The 16,335-nt window shown below is 49.6% G+C and overlaps 1 protein-coding gene across 3 annotated transcripts in view; it reads right to left on the reverse strand.

Annotated features, from left to right (window-relative positions):
* The window catches only part of Cuedc1 (CUE domain containing 1), an 83,109-nt gene that overhangs the window by 34,886 nt on the left and 31,888 nt on the right, over window positions 1–16,335 (reverse strand). The window contains exon 1 of one of the 3 annotated variants that reach the window (XM_060387005.1): window positions 4,916–5,040. The exons of the other annotated variants lie outside the window; for them this stretch is intronic. The gene's annotated coding sequence lies outside the window, so the exon portion shown is untranslated. Of the gene's footprint in view, window positions 1–4,915; window positions 5,041–16,335 lie in introns of those variants that run through there. 3 annotated transcript variants of the gene reach the window in all.

A 16,335-nucleotide genomic window follows, 5' to 3' on the forward strand; every position in this document is an offset into this window, starting at 1 on the left:
CCAAATCGCTCCACAAGCCCAAACTTGCAGAGACTCCGACGTGGGAAGCAGCAGCCTGGGGTGTGTGGACATGAGTTTCCTCCCAGCACAGGACAAAACCAAGGTGCGGAGAATACAAATGGGTTGCAAGGTTATCCAGCACATTACAGAGACAGCATAAAGAGCAGCCAGCAGCTGTGAGAACCTTCCAGAAGCAGTGAGACCTTTCTCAGTCCTTGAATCCTTTCATAATCAACCGTTAAAATAGGCTGTAGGAAGCCAGGTGTGTTGGCACGTGCCTTTAATCCCAGCACTCAGGAGGCAGAGGCAGGAGTTCAAGGCCAGCCTCATCTAAGTGGAGAGTTCTAGGCCAGCCAGGGCTACATAATGAGGCCCTGTCTCAAAAAAAGAAAGAGAGAGAGAGAACATCAACAGAACACCCACAATAGAGGGTTGTGATAACAGCTCAGTTGGTAAAGTGGTAGCCCTGCAAGCATGAGGGGCTTTGATTCCCCAGAACCCAGTTTTTGTAGCCAGGAGTAATAACTCATACCTTTAATCCTAGCATTTGGGAGGCAGAGGCAAGTAGATCTCTGTGAGTTCTATATAGAGAGTTCTAAGACAGCCAAAGCTACATAGAGAAAGAGAGAGAGAGAGGGAGAGACCTTGCCTTGAAGAAGCAGAAGAAGAAGAGGAGGAGGAGGAGAAGGAAAAGGAGAGACGGAAAGGAAAGGAAAGGAAAGGAAAGGAAAGGAAAGGAAAAGCCCAGTGTGGTTATAATCCCAGTGATGGAGTAGGGTAGAGATAGGGAAAACCGTAGGGGCTCATAGGCTAGCCTAGCATAGTTAGTGAGTTCCAGTCCAGTGAAAGCAAAGACCTTGTCTCAAAACAAAACAAAAAGATGAGCTTGACTGCGCTCCCAGGTTCGAATCTACATGGGCAGCTCACAACTGCCTGTAACTCCAAGCTCTGACACACTCTCACAGACAGACATGCAGGCAAAGCACCAATGAACATAAATTCTTAAAAAGTTGACACTTGACATTGTCCCCTGGCTTACACACACACACACACACACACAAAGGAGAGAGAGATAACGCTATATATTTGGCTAGTGATCAAACATTGCTTGCTGATGATCACTTTTCGAATCTGAGTCCTTAATGGAGTAGCTGTGGAGATTACTAGAGCTGTGCCTGGGTTCTCTTCACGTGTTACTACTGAAGTCACATTTCCACCCCTGGCAGGGCAAGTCAAGCCAGGCAAGAGGAAGTGGCCACACTTGAAAATCATTAACATGCAGGGCTAAGCTGTGGGCCTTTGTTCTTGAGCAAGGACTGTAGAGCATTTTACTTTCAGAAAGCAGCTGGGAGGGTGCGGCATGCTCACAGTTGCACAAGCAGAACACAGGTCGCCTGTGGAAGTTGGCGTACACAGGCCACCTTTAGAACACAGGCAGGCCTGGCACGGAGGCATGCACCACCAAACTAATCCCAGCACTCGAAAGGCAGGGAGAGGCGTGAGGATCACAAGCCTAAAGCCAGTCTCGGCTATGTTATGAAATCCCACCTCAGAAAAGCCAACGGCAAGGAGCGTAGCAGTGTGTAGAAAGTTTGTCTATCACGTACATTGTATACAGTTCTGGCTTTGAGGGTTTGATCCCCAGCACTGACAAAGTTAAAAAAAAAAAAAAAAAAAAGCACAAGCAAGCCACAGGTTCTAGTGCATACAAAGGCAGACCACGCCAACTCCAGAACTTTTTTAAATTAGAGAAGCCTCAGTAGAGGGTAGAAGAGGGCTTCCGTGTCAGAGAGGTCAAGCCAGCATTATAAGGAAGCATCTCAAGCCAGGAAGGTGAAGGAGCCAGCATCTTGAGTGGGAGGAACCCCCCACCCCACCCTTCTCCTGTGGGAAGGCTGCTCGCCTATGTACCGTCTATGTGCCAGCTTCCCTAACGAAGGCATTCCTCTTCCAAACATGCAGGTGTTGCGCTCCATCCCCATCGGTCTCAAATGAGAGAAAAACGCCCTAAGAGCCCTCGCCGGCATCAGGAGCCCTGGAACTGCAGCTGAGGCAGCTTGCTGGTACTGCAGATGCTCCCCAGAGCGTGGTGGTGAATGCCTGTGATCCCTGCATTTGGAAGATGCAGGCAAGAGGGTCGGGGGTTCAAGGTCACCCTCAGCTACAAACCAAGTTTCAGGTTTGTCTGGGCTATTTAACACCTCAGCAAGAAAGGAGGAGGAGGAGGAAGAGGAAGAGGAAGAAAGAAGAAAGAAGAAAAAAGTACCTGTCACCACGCCTGACAACCTGAGTTCAATCCCTGGAACTCCCATGGTAAAAGGAGAGATAGCCAACTTCCAATTCCCAAAAGTAGTCCTCTGACAACACAGGTGCCAGGCACATCCCTACCCCTGCTCCCTACAGCCACTGAACATACAGTAAGTAAATAAGCGTAATAATCAAATTCCTTTTAAAAATAATCGACAACAAAAACCAAAGAATTACAGCTCAGCCATGAGTCCTGGTAGGAAAGACATGAGGTGTAGTTCATTCTAAGCAGGGAGGGAATGTGGTTACCAGAGAGAACAGGCAGTGAATGAGGAGGAAAAACAAACAAACAAACAAAAAAAACAACCTGTTCTTATCTGAGATCCCAGCACTTGGGAGGCAGAGGCAGGCAGCTCTCTGAGTTTGAGGCCAGCCTGGTCTACAAAGTGAGTCCAGGACAGCCAAGGCTACATAGAGAAACCCTGTCTCAAAAAAACAAAACAAAAAATGTAATGCAAAGAAAAGGGAAGTAAGGGAAAAAAGAAGGAAGGAAGGAAGGAAGGAAGGAAGGAAGGAAGGAAGGAAGAAAGGAAGGAAGAGAAACAGACTTCATTTGGAGCATTGTGGTGCATGCTTACAAGCACAGCTATTCAGCAAGTTCAAGACCAGCCTGGATTACATGAAATCCTGTCTCAGGAAGACTTCTGAGCCAGGCCTACAAACACTTGAACTACCGCTGTCCTCAGGCCCTAGGAAATGGCCACCATGTCCCCACTCCCTTTTCCACCCTGCAGGCTCCCCAACAGACAACATCTTCATTCTGCTTCTGCCCATCAGAGCTTAACCCTGGGGCCCTGAAAGAAATGATCAGTGAGACCCCTGCCTTTGTCAATGACAACGTACAAAGCTCTCTAGGCCACTGCCTTTCTTTGAGGGTCTTCTCACTCTCAGATACCAACCCCCTCCTTTCATCCATCCCCATCCTCCTACCCTGCTCCTCGGAATCTGCAGGGTGGCAGCAAAAAACAGAGAACAATCAGTAGGCTTGTTCGGGGACACTTCCCTGGGCACTCTGGACGCCCAGCTTGAGCGGGCCACCCACCAGGTCCCACTCACCCCCCCCTCAAAGCGGCTGTGTTTGTAAAGGGCTTTCCGGGGCAGGAAGCAATAAACAGAGTCAAGGGGCCAAGGCACAGGGGCTGATTACTCCGTTTATGGATTTTCCAGGCCTCTGTGTCCTCTCTCCCAGCAGCTGCCCGGGGGCCTCTGCAGAGAAAGGTGCTGGCAAATGACTGTCTGGGCTTTGGCTTCCCAGGTGGCCTTTTGCCAGGCCTAACTAGGTCTTGCTAAGCGTGTGAAGGGACTATGTGTTTTGGGGCTCCCCCCTAAGCTATCATAGTGAATACCCTTCCCCCAATACCACCAGCACCTAGTATGCTAATAGCTTCGCTCCCATTCATGTCTGTGTGTGCACTCAAACGCCTGTGCACCCCGCCCCACACCCCAGCCTGCTGCTCACCTCCCCACTCAGGCTGAGTTCCTTGCTGAAGCGAAACGTGGTATTCCCAGAGGGAAGGGTGGCCTGACCTGTCTGCCAACTTCCTAAGGCCAGGTGGGTGGCCCTGAGGCACAAGGAAGCTCACAGCTCTGGTTACTTAGAGCAGCACCGGGGAGTGATTCAGGACCAGCTGAGACTGTGGGAAGGTGGCTCTGGGATCCTGGCTTCCCCAGGGCAAGACGCAACCGACACCGTATCCCCCCCACACACACACATACAGGCAACAATCTGGCAGAGCGCATGTAAACAGAGAAATCACCCACTTCTTATCTCTCAGTGGCAGCAACAAATAACAAGAGGTGCTGCCACTAAGGCCACCACTTTGATTTTTTTATGTTTAATTATTCATTAAAGTTGTGTGTGTGTGTGTGTGTGTGTGTGTGTGTGTGTGTGTGTGTTTCAAGACAGGGTTTCTTTGTATTACAGCCCTGGCTATCCTGGAACTTACTTTGTAGACCAGGCTGGCCTCGAACTCTCAGCGATCCACCTGCCTTTGCTGGGATTAAGGACATGGTCCGTGATTATTTAATTTTTAATACAGATTCTCAGGCAGCCCAGGCTTGCTTCAAACTTGCTCTGGAGCCAAAGGTAACCTGAACTGATCCTCCTCCCCCCATCACTTGAGAGCTGGGACAGAGGTCTGTACCATCACACCGGGCTCCCTGTGTTATTTCAGTAGTTTAAAAAGATTTGAAAATAGTAAGTACAGTATCAGTAGGAATATGAAATGGTTCGGTGTGACAAAGGAATTTGGTAGAGCCTCAAAAAAGTAGGAAACAATTTTCATGTGATCCGGTCATTCTGTTCATGGGTAGCTACACAAACTGTTGAAACAGGGGTACAGACAGGTCATTACACCAGTATTGACAGAACTGCCTATGCAGTCCGCAGGTAGAAGCAACAGTCCATTAACTGAATAGACCACCGGGTAGTATGCACACACACACGCACACACATACACACACATACATACAAAATAAATATTATTTAATTGTTCAAGGTTAAATGGTAACTTTCATATAGTGTATGTTTTACACACACACAATCACACACACACACACACACACACACACACACACACGCATGCATAAGTGAATGAATCTTGCTTACTTGGATAGAATGAGGCACTGCATTTTAGAGCACAACAAACCAGGAGCAGAAGGGAGCGCCACTCGGGCAACTCAGAAAGAGCAATCAGCACACAGGAAATCCTGGCTAACACAGAGGGGCTCTGTCCCCATCTGCACAGAGTGGGCTGGGATACAATGGCACTCCTGTTGATGAGGACTCTTCACATGGCCTGCAGGGTCCCACACGCCACCGGGCTGGGAGAGACAGCAGGCTGGGATACTTGCTGGACAGACACTCGGGATTGTTGGGATGTGATACACTGAGAGATTTAAAAAGTTTGTTTGCGGGGGGCAGGTGGGAGGAGCATGTATCTGAGAACCTAGAACAGTAGGAGAATCTGCTGTAGGAAGAAAAGGGCAACAGCCTGGCCTGAGAGAACAAGGTGCGCCCACCTAGAGGCTGCTGTGGTGGGCACAGACCACTCACTCAGGGGACAGGGACAGCAGAAGGCTTCCAGGCTCTAGGCGTGGGAAAGCGGGGGTGAAGAATAAGTTGGATCCTGATAAGCCCATTGTGGATTGAAACTATCATAAGTCACAAACACATTTCATACACCTTCTTTCCAGACACCACAGTGCTACATGCCTTGAATGGGTTCAGGACACTTACGTCAGCCTACAGCGGGGCAGAGAAACCTGACACAAAGCCTGCTTCATGCCGAGGGTGGACAACCTCATCTACTGTGTTGAATGTGTCTTGCACCAAAAGTGAGACACGGACCTGCTCTGTGGATACGGTTTCACGCCATCATGAACTTGGAAAGTCCAAGGGAGACCATCAAAAGTGGGCTCGTCTGTACCCCAGTGCAGTCCCGGTCACTTGCCCTCCACCCATCTTGCTCAAAAACACGCACGCACATCTATAAAACACGGGGTGTCTTGCAGAAGACCAAACTCTCTCCTACTTGGGGCCAAAACTTTGGCTCCACCATAAGAAATGGCGGCACACTACTCCCATGGCTGGGCCTCACACAGGCACACCTGCCACCAGCCAGAAGCTGGCACTGGTTCCACTTTCCTAGAGGGGAGCTATAAGGGAGCCCGGCCTTGCCTGAATGGGATGCCACTCTCTGAGGCCCGGGCCCGCCCAAGGTAGAATTGTTGGAGCATGGTTTCCTGCTTGCTTATCGCTCACACAAGGATGGGGAGAAGGGAGGTGGGGGTGGGGGCGTTTGTGGTCAATGGCAGCTCTGCTTCACTTGAGATAAGATTTCAACGGAGAACTTTTACAAAAGGACACGCCATCTAGAGCATCCTGTCAAGCAGGTAGCATTTGTTCTTTCTCTCTCACTCTGTGTGTGTGTGTGTGTGTGTGTGTGTGTGTGTGTGTGCATGTGATTGTGTGGGGGCTCACATGTTTGCACATGCCTCAGGAGGCTCAAGACTGATGTCAAGTGCTTCCTTGACCACTCTCCACCTTACATATTACATAAGTTCTCGTACTTGAAACCACAGCTTCCTGGTTCAGCTAGTCAGCCTTCCCAGGCAGCGAGCACACTCAGGCGACTCCAGGTCTCTGCCTCCCAGGCTCTGGGATTTCTACCCACCCAGCATTTACGTGAGTGCTAGGGATCTGAAGGCTGATTCTCATGTTTGTGGTTAGCGGCCATCGTGCTGAACAGTACATGTATCAGGGCATTTCCATGTTCCGTCAGGCAGCCCTGTTCTAGAACCCAGAGAAAAGCCCAACTCCTGAATGTAACCTTAGCTGGGCGTGGTGGCTCACACTTTTAATCCCAGCACTCTGGAGGCAGAGGCAGGCGGATCTCTGTGAGTTCCAGGCCAGCCTGGTCTACAGAGTAAGTTCCAGGACATCCAAGGCAGAGAAGACAGAGAAACCCTGTCCTGAAAAAACCAAAACCAAAACCCCCTGAATAAAGCCTTGATTTACTCTAATTATCAAGTGATTTATCCTAATTATCAGGGGCAGACAGAGGACTGTGGGTAGCTATCTCCAAAAGGGGAGTCTTCCTGCCTGCTGTGTCTTTCCACCACATGTGACCCAGCCTTACCCTAGACCAAACTTTGGCTGGCTCCTAGAAAACCTTATATCTAGGCAGAGGAAAGCCAAAGCCCAGAGGAAGTGTGAGATTCAGAAAAAAAGCCTTCCAGCTAGCTTTGGGTAGGTGGAGTATTTGGGGAGGTATCTTCATACCATCAAGACTCTCCCATTGTCCCTTTTCTGCCAGTGCCTTGGCATGGCCCTGCCTTCTCCAGTGTAACAAGAAGGAAAGAAATGGACAACTGCGATACGAAGATGACTGTGGGGTATGTGCTTAGGATCATGCACACACACACACACACACACACACACACACACACACCACCACCACCCAAGGAACCCATGCTCAGGAGAAGTAAATGAAGGTAAAGAGTATAGCAACACAGACCATAACTGAGAGAAAGGGGGAGGGGGAAGGGCAGGACACAGACGACTGAGGACTCGCCCATCCATGCAAAGGACAAATATACACACACAACTATCCTCCTCCTCCTCCTCACGTGGTCTACACTCCAGACATTACCACCCTCATTTAACCAGTCTCCTGAACCTCTGATCCTCTGGCCTCACTTTTCCTGAGCCAAGACACCCAGTATATGTGATTCTGGAGATCAAACTCTGACTCTGTGCCCCAGCTGAGCCACATCGGTACACCCCCAGCTCTGAAAATATTTTCATCCCGTTTATGGTGAGCATGTACCTGCACTGTGGAACACACCGCGAGTGGCGGTCAGAGAACAAGTTGTGGATGTCAGCTCTCTCCCACTGTGTGGCTTGAGGGAATCAAACCCAGGCTGTCAGGATTGGTGGCAACACCTTCCGAGCTATCTCGCCAGCCTCTGAGGCAATTTGGCAGCCCCTCAACTTCTTAAAAATTAAATAGATACAGAAAACTGCAAAAGCATGTAAGTGTAATGAATTATCAAGCCACAAACACCCTGTGGCTACCCACTTCAAGACACAAAACTGCATGTGCTAGAGAGAAGTCTCGGTGGTTAAGAGCACTCACTGGCTGCTCTTCCAGAGGACCCGGGTTCAATTCCCCGAAACCACAAGGTGGCTCGCAACCGTCTGTAACTCCAGCCCCAGGAGATCCAATGCCTTCTTCTGGCTTCTTTGGGCGCTGCAGGCATGTGGTATACAGACACATACATGCCAGCAAAGTACCCACACACATAAGACCAAAAAAAAAAAAATCTTTAAAAAGAAAAGAAGCAAAACTACAGCTGCTCTGGAGCCCTCTGCAGGCGTCACAACTTGGCTCCTGGCTTCCTTGCTTTTGTCACTCAAATGCAGATCCCAGGAGAGAGTACTTTATTCCTTTTGTGTATGTTCCTTTTCTGTGGGCGAGGGGGTAGAGAGAGGATTATATTTTAGTCTTTCCATTGCTTGCCTTGCCTATTTGCTTGCTTGCTTGACACAGGGTCACCTTTAGTCTAGGCTAGCTTTGAACTCACTATGTAGTTAAGGCTACATAGTGAACTCCAGATCCTCCTGTCTCTGCCTTGCAAGTGCTGGGTTACCATGTGGTGGGTGCCATCCCATCCAACTTCTTTGCTTGTTTCTAAGTCCACTTTACTCTGCTGCTTCTCCTCCAGCTCTTTTCATCCTTATCATTCGTCTGCTGAAGAGGCAGGCTGCTTAGCCTCTAGGTGGGGTAGCCCCTACCCTACCTTACCCCTCCCTGAGCCTGCAGTTCATGAAACCTTCCCGGATTTGATCTCCAGCACCACCACAAAAATAGCTAGCCAAATAAATGCAGTAAATAAGTAAAGTCATATGTAAATAACATTTGAAATGCAATAGGAAAAAAAAAACAAACCCTTTCTTCACAGAGACCAAGCATTACAGAACATGAGGTATGACAGAAGCCTACAGAAAGCACTCTGAAGAATCCTCCCAAATGTAGCCAAAGAGTCCCCACCCTCAGCCCCTACACACACACACACACACACACACACACACACACACGACCCTGGCCTGAGACGCAGGTGTGAGTACCCATCAGCGAGCACATACAGTTATGGTCATACCATCATGTAACCATAGTGAGGGGTTGGCTGCCGGCTGCGGACTCCATTATTCCCTGGCTAAGCCGCCCTGCACTAGGGGACAGGATTTATGAGCAAACATTATCAGGAGAACAGATGTCCAGGCAAGCAGGCAAAGCAAACGGGAACAATGGCTGGGACGACACAGGCCTGATCTCAATAGTGGCAAGAGAGAAAACAGACTCCGCATCAAAAGGCTGGGGACATCTAAGAGAAAACCCAGCCCCACTCCTTCACACAGCTGGGGCTGCAGAACCTCAGGCCTTCTGCCCAGTGGGATTTTAATCAGGCCAAAGAGGCCAGATTCTGGACGACAGGTTGGTTTCTCCTAGACCTTGGACAACTTTCCATTTTTGTGACTGAGTTTCACAATCTGCTAATGTGTATTACTAAGGAAAAAAAATGGTTAGGCCAAAAACTTGGAGTGACAATTCTCTTTGGTAAAAAAAAAAAAAAAAAAAAAAAAAAAAAAAGGACAGATTTGAACAAGAACAACAGGCACGGCGGAGAGACAGCTCAGCAGGCGAGAACATACAACGCTCCTGCTGAGGATTCAGGTTTGCTTCCTGGCACCAACAAGGTGACTTAACCATGTGTAACTCCAGTCCCAGGGAATCCAATGCCCATTCTGACCTCTGTGGGCACCAGGAATGCTAATGGTGCATAGGCACGTGCCCAGGCACACACGCAAACCCAGAAAATAAATAGATAATAACCTGTCTCAACCCCCCCCCAAAATAATAATAATTAATGATAGCACACACTTGAGGAGGGCTTGTCCTCCATAGTTAGACTCTGTCTCAAAATAAAACAGAGGTTCCAGGCCAGCCTGGTCTATACAGCCAGTTCCAGGACAGCCAGGCCTACACAGAGAAACCCTGCCTCAAAAGAAAGAAAGAGAGAAAGCAAGCAAGCAAGCAAGCAAGCAGAGGCTGAAGAGATGGCTCAGCAGCTAAGAGCACTTGTTCTTTCAGAGGAATCAGGTTTGATTCCCAGCACCCAAATGGTGCCTCACAACTGTCTATAACTCCAGTTCTAGGAGATCCAATGTCTCTTCTGACATTGGATAAAGCACTGGGTAAAGATGTAGTATACAGACATACATTCGGGCAAAACTTCATACCCACAATAATAATAAAAATAATAATAATAAAGTAAACCTAAGAAATAAGAAAACATTATCAATGACAGCTAATGTAGGAGCATCCTGACCAACTCAAAATCAACCCAGGCTTACACTGGTGAACTTGAAGTCTAGCCTGATCTACAGACTGAGACCTTACAAGACAAATAAACGAAACAGACAAGAATGCCCAAATTAAAGAAACTCCAAGGGACTTGGGCAGGAATCATCATCACCACGGGCCTCCCTGGCACAGGGATGCCAAGTAGAAAGGTAGTCAGAATGACCTACGCACACTCATTCCTGTCCTGAAGGCCCCGACTCAGTCAAGGCGGCTTAGATAGTCCAAGCCTTGCTAGCTAAGAGATACCAGCCTAGAGGAAGGCAGTGGAGGGGTGAGGCCCCACTTGGCCTTTCTAGGTGTCTGAAGAGGACCCTCAGCCCCAGTGGCTTTACTCAGGAAAGGCTGAAAAAAGAAGGAAAAAAAAAAAAAGCAAGAGGTCTCAGTAGCATAAAAGGCAGGAAATAAAATGTGCTCAGATTCTGCTGGCATCATTGAAAATGGACCATATGCCAGACACTTGGCAAGGTGCATCTCACAGTCTTTATTTGATTTTCACAACAACCCAACGAGGCAACTACTGTTCTCCTTGTTTAACCAACAGGAAACTCAGTCACTGGAAGGAGAGAAGCCGAGGAGGCAGCCCTGAGACACTGGCGTATTTGGCCAAGGCTACGGAGAGATTTCCCAGTCTTTGAGGAGAGCCTGAAGGACACTTGCTCTTTATTAGCTCTCTTTTGTAAAGATGGAAGAATGAAAAGGATTCAGGTTGGACTCCAGAAGCGGTGTTAGTAGGTTGCATTTACTTCCTAGGATAAACCTGGGAAAGCTGCAGCTTCAGGTGGCTCCTCTGCCAGCGATGGATAACCTCATCTCTACTACCGACCCCATTTAGAAGGTCTCTTCAGGCAGCATGGCCCCACCTCCAATCTCAAGGGAGGCTTTTGAACAATGCAAAATCTGAGGTCACATGCATCCTTTGCTAAACTTAACAAGCAGATGGTCCCAGGGGTCAGATATTAAAATGAAGTGTTTTAAAAAGAAATAAGGCAAGGGTTGCCGATTTAGTCACCTAAGTTGCTAGGACTGCATTCAAGTCAGCACCCGAGTTCCTATTGAAAGCAGACCCAACCAGTGCACCTGTTGGCTAGTGGTGTCATCACATCCACACAGAGATGACGGGCAGGCAGGCAGCTCAGGCAGCTCAAGCAGAAAGCTCCTAGCTCCCATGGGTTGCCCCTTCCTGCCTGCTGCCTGGAACACTGAAGGATTCTCTGGACACAAAGCAGACCCTGGCTACCCAGCAGCACTTGAGCTTTGGCCTGGAACAGAAGGCCCTCTGACAGGTTGTCATCAGCAGGGAAGACAGAACGCTGGGGGTGGGGGAGGCTGCATTTTAATCAAGGTGCTCCTTGGACAGAGGCTTTGAATGTCACTGGCTTGAACCAAACAAAAAAAAAAAAAAAAAAAAAAAAAAGTTACTGCTGATCCTAGAACAGAGGGACAGAAACTGCAGATGTGGGTTTTCTTTAGGGCTAATGCAGCTCTGCCCTACTTTCTCCCCAGTTGTAAGCTTCTCCAATCTAGCCAAGGCCTAGAAAGGTCAAAGGCTTTGCCTTCACAATCACACCAAAGAAGCAGAGTTAGTGCCGGACAGCTGACCCCTACTCTGGAACCCATCCCAGCTGCTCAGCGGCTCCCCTGAGAATACAGAGAACCTTGGCGATGGGGTTGGGATGGGGGTGTGAGGGCATTTATGAGTCACTGCATACCCGACTTCATCCCTATGGCCTCACGAGGCGGAAGGGAGCCTGCGTGGACACGGCAGTAGCCTCGCTGTGGGGATGCTTGGCTAGAAGATTAATCCCTGCCCCCCACCCCCACCCCGCCTCCCCAGGCCACCACAAGGGCCCTTGTCAGTCCCTCTGATGAACCCACCTCCCTCTTTGATCCCAAAGAGGGGATGAGGTGGGGAGCATCGATTCACCCGGAGCAAAGCCAACACAAAGGCTGCACCTGTTTCCATGGAGACGCGATTGACTAAGCAAAGGAACAAAACACAGAGTGAGAAACACAAGCCCGTCACCACCTTCCGGGCCAGCATGATCGATGTTGGCGGGCCGGTGCCCTGACAGGAAGGCAGCGGAAGGATGAAAGGTGATCGGCAGATCTAGAAGCCCTTTCAGTTGGCCCCACAGGGCTCCCAGGCAAACAAACTGCCTGCCGGGCCCTGACTCCTGAGAAAAACCCGAACAGAAATCCCAAGTGAGAGATTCTTCTCCTCACAAAGGGATTCTTTGCTTGACAAAGGAATTCCTAGAAACGATGGGGCAAGGGTTGGGAGGCTGACGCTTCCTTTCTGCTTCATTACTTACTTCTGAGGAGCAGGGAGGGACCGAGGGAGTAACTTCCAGTAGCAAGTTTATAAGAAAAGAAGGCAAAATACCCAAGGGGAGGGGACAGAAGGAGGGCACAGGGCTCTGCTTATAAAACATCTGCTGGGAAGGGGCCCACGCGGTGCCAGAGGACCGAAAGAACGCAGGGAACAAAGAACGGCGGAAGCAGCAGCAGGTGTCTGAGAACCCTGAGCCAGGGGAGTTAGATGAAAGGGAAGGAATGTGGGGAACAGGCCTCATCTCCCCATGAACAAGGACGAGAGGCCTGGGATGCCATCAAAATGTGGAGGTCCAGAGGGGCCAACAGGATGTTCAGCAGATGGCAGGGGCTCTAACGCAGTCAGCTCTTGTTTTCCTCCCTGCAAGCGCCACAGGCCACTGCGTACATTACCTTTTGAGGCAGAGTCTCTCACTGAACCCCGGAGACCAGCAACCTCCAGGTCCTCATGCTTGCGTGGCAAAGCACTGTGCCAAGCCTTCTTCCGAGCCCGTTAGCTTGCTCTTGATGTGATTCGTTTGATACCCGCTAAGCACCCACTTCTCACGTGTTGTCACGTTGAGAAAAAGTCAAAGTTGGCCACCAACCTGTCCTTGGAAATTCTCCCCAGGACTTCACAGAGCTGGGTCTTTTCCTGTCTATAATCCCTACCAGGAACAAAAACTGATAGTAACAAAAATACTCCCTGAGCATGCTGTGTGGGCCAAACACTAAGGGACCATTGACTCCCTGATCCTCTTCGCTACCCCACGAGGGAGCCATTATCCTCTCCATTTACCAACAGGGAAGCAGGCAGAGGGAGGAGAGAGATGTGTCATGTGCCTGGTGAGAGGCAAAGCCCATCTTCAAACACACGGGTGCCCAGCTGCTGAGCCTGTGGACAATGACCTGCCACACACCTGCCACAGCAGCCTCATCCAACGGAGACCAGGGGTGAGTGCGGCCAAGGAACACAGAGGAGGGACTCCGGAGACAGGCTCTGTATCCCTACCCAGCCGGTGCATGTGGTTCCCCTGGGAATCCATGGCCGGTTCAGCGTCCACATTGATATTCTGGACTTGGTTTGCCACTCTGTAGCTAGGACACATCCTTGTTAGGGCGAGGAGATGAGCATGTGACACACATCCAAGGTGCGTAGAGGAGCGTGATTCCCAGCTCCCGCAATGAACCTTCCCAGAGGCCACAGCTCTGGAAAGCATAGGGCAGTGCTCACAGAGCAAACACCTAGGTGACATTTGCGGGACTGGAGTTGAATGGTCGTCCCACCAGGAATACTTAAGGAACCTGTGGGGGCCGGAACCCGTGCGGGCCACCTATTGATTCCCAAGGATGCTCAGCTGTGCATGCATGACCTCCAGGGTATCAGTTTCTGCCAGTTGCCTTTCCTGTATTATGCTATTGAGAGACCAAAAGATAAGCAGCGATGAGTAAGACTATGTAGAGTAGGCATGGTATAGCAGTCAGTAAGTTCCCTGAGGGGAGAGCTACTCGCTGCGTTCTTTCCCCGCCCACTAGAGATACACTTGCTAGGAAACTGGACCCTCCCCCTAAGGAGGGACACCTGGTCATTAATGACTTGGGAACCTTCCTATAGCCAATCGATTCAAAATGTACACCTTGACCAATAGATGCTTGCCAGGCAGGAATTGCCCCTGCCTTGGGCATGCTGGGAGGGACCAAAATCTATAAATCACCCCACTAACCTGGGCGCGGGGCGCTCAGCCTCCACCGCTTCGGTGGTGGGGCTGTGTAGGCCCGAGCTGCAGCTTGTAATTTTCAATAAAAAGACCCTCATGTGTTTTGCAAAGGAGTCGATTCCTGGAGATCTTTTGGGGGCTCGCGAACTGGGTATAACACTATCCGAGCCTAAATCTTCTGTCCTCACAGTGGCCCCCCACAAACACACACACTTCATCTCATCTCCTGTCTGAAGAGATACACACTGTCCTACAGGGGAGTCCCAGGGCAGGGCGACAGAATGTCCTCAGGACCCAGAGAAGGTGGCTGGCTGTATTTCCTTTGTATCTTATCTAACCTCCTGCTTATTTTAGGTAGACTTGGGAAGCAAGGACTCTGACCCAAGGACATTTGGCTAACAACATTCCTTGAATAAAGACATCGAGGGGCCACGGAAATGGCTCAGTCAGTAAAATGCTGGCCTTGTAAGCATGAGGGCCCAAGTCCAATAGCCCGAAAAATCTCTGTCTCCCTCTCATGCACGCTCTCAAGCACACATGCACGGGCACACACACACAGACAGCCAGGTGCTTATAATCCCAGTGCTGAGAGGCTCAAGATGGGTGGATCCCTGAGGCCCATAGCCAGGCGGGCTAAGCCTAATCAGTCCCAGGTCAGAGTGAAAGATCCTCTCTTATTTATTAAAAAAAAAAAAAAAGGGGGGGGGAGGGTCCCAGCAGCACCTGAGAATGACGCCAAGCTTAACCTTTGGTTTCCACATGCTCTGGGACACACACACACACACACATAACAGCGAAAACGGAGTCAGACTTTTCCTGGCGGGCCTCACCGTGAGATCCAGTTTGACAATTAGGAATGACTGCATACACTTCCCAACACTGCCTGGGCTGAATCTGCCACTCTAGGGATTTGACCAAAATAGACCTGAGTCAAGAACACGGCATATAATCCTGGTTAAAGTTACGATACATTTTTAAGTATGTGGGGGGATCCATGGGTTTCCACAATTTGTTTGACAGGACAACAGTTTGGAGTCTGCTCATCTTCCCGGAAGCCATCCTGAAGAATCCTAGCTCCTTGTGACAGACGCAATGGGTGTGGGCATAAGCTGACTGGACAAGCTGACTGCCATACAGAAAAGCAAACACCAGGCCTGGGCCTGAGTTTGCTTTGAGGCTTCTCAGTATGTGGATGTGACTATTACTCAACATTTCTGGACCTCAGTTTCTCCATAAGAGCATGAGTACAATGACCTATAAGGTCTCATGATGGTGCTGACAATGACTTTAAAGGAACAGTGGAGGGGAACAGCTCCAAATAGTAGCCAACCAGCAAGTACTTTCTGTTTAGCCTGGACTACTTTATGCTATGTGTCTCTAGACAATATTAATAACTAATATTTATTGAACCAGGCAATGGCTAAGTATTCCACAGGCCTGGGTTCATTTTTGTTTTCACAGTACTCAGAGGCAAATGTCTTTTCTTCTTCTTCTTCTTCTTCTTCTTCTTCTTCTTCTTCTTCTTCTTCTCCTTCTCCTTCTTCTTTTGGTTTTTCAAGACAGGGTTTCTCTATGTGTAGCCCTTGCTGTCCTGGAATTCTATAGACCAGGTTGGCCTCTGCCTCCCTAGTGCTGGGATTAAAGGGACGCTCCACCACACCCAGGTACGGGTACCTTTTTTCAAAAAAAAAATATTTATTTAATTTCATTTTATGTGCATTGGTGTGAAGATGTCAGACCACCTGGAGCTAGAGTTACAGACAGTTGTGAGCTGCCATGTGGGTGCTGGGAGTTGAACCCGGGTCCTTTGGAAGAGCAGACAGTGCTCAAAACCACTGAGCCATCTCTCCAGCCTGTAGGTACCATTCCTATTCCCAATTCAGAGGCACAGAAAGCTTGTGTTCTTGCTTTGCCCATTCAGCTAGCAACTGTGGCCCAGTGGGTCTATTTGAGCCCACAGCCCGAACTGCCAAGACCCTCACTACTCGTTCTGCAGTCCTCAGCCGGCAACATCTTTACCAGCTCTCTAGCATCCTTCCCAGGACCGTCTCCAAACCGACTGGACTTTAGCA

The sequence above is a fragment of the Meriones unguiculatus genome, chromosome 7, assembly GCF_030254825.1.
Source record: "Meriones unguiculatus strain TT.TT164.6M chromosome 7, Bangor_MerUng_6.1, whole genome shotgun sequence".
NCBI lineage: Eukaryota > Metazoa > Chordata > Mammalia > Rodentia > Muridae > Meriones > Meriones unguiculatus.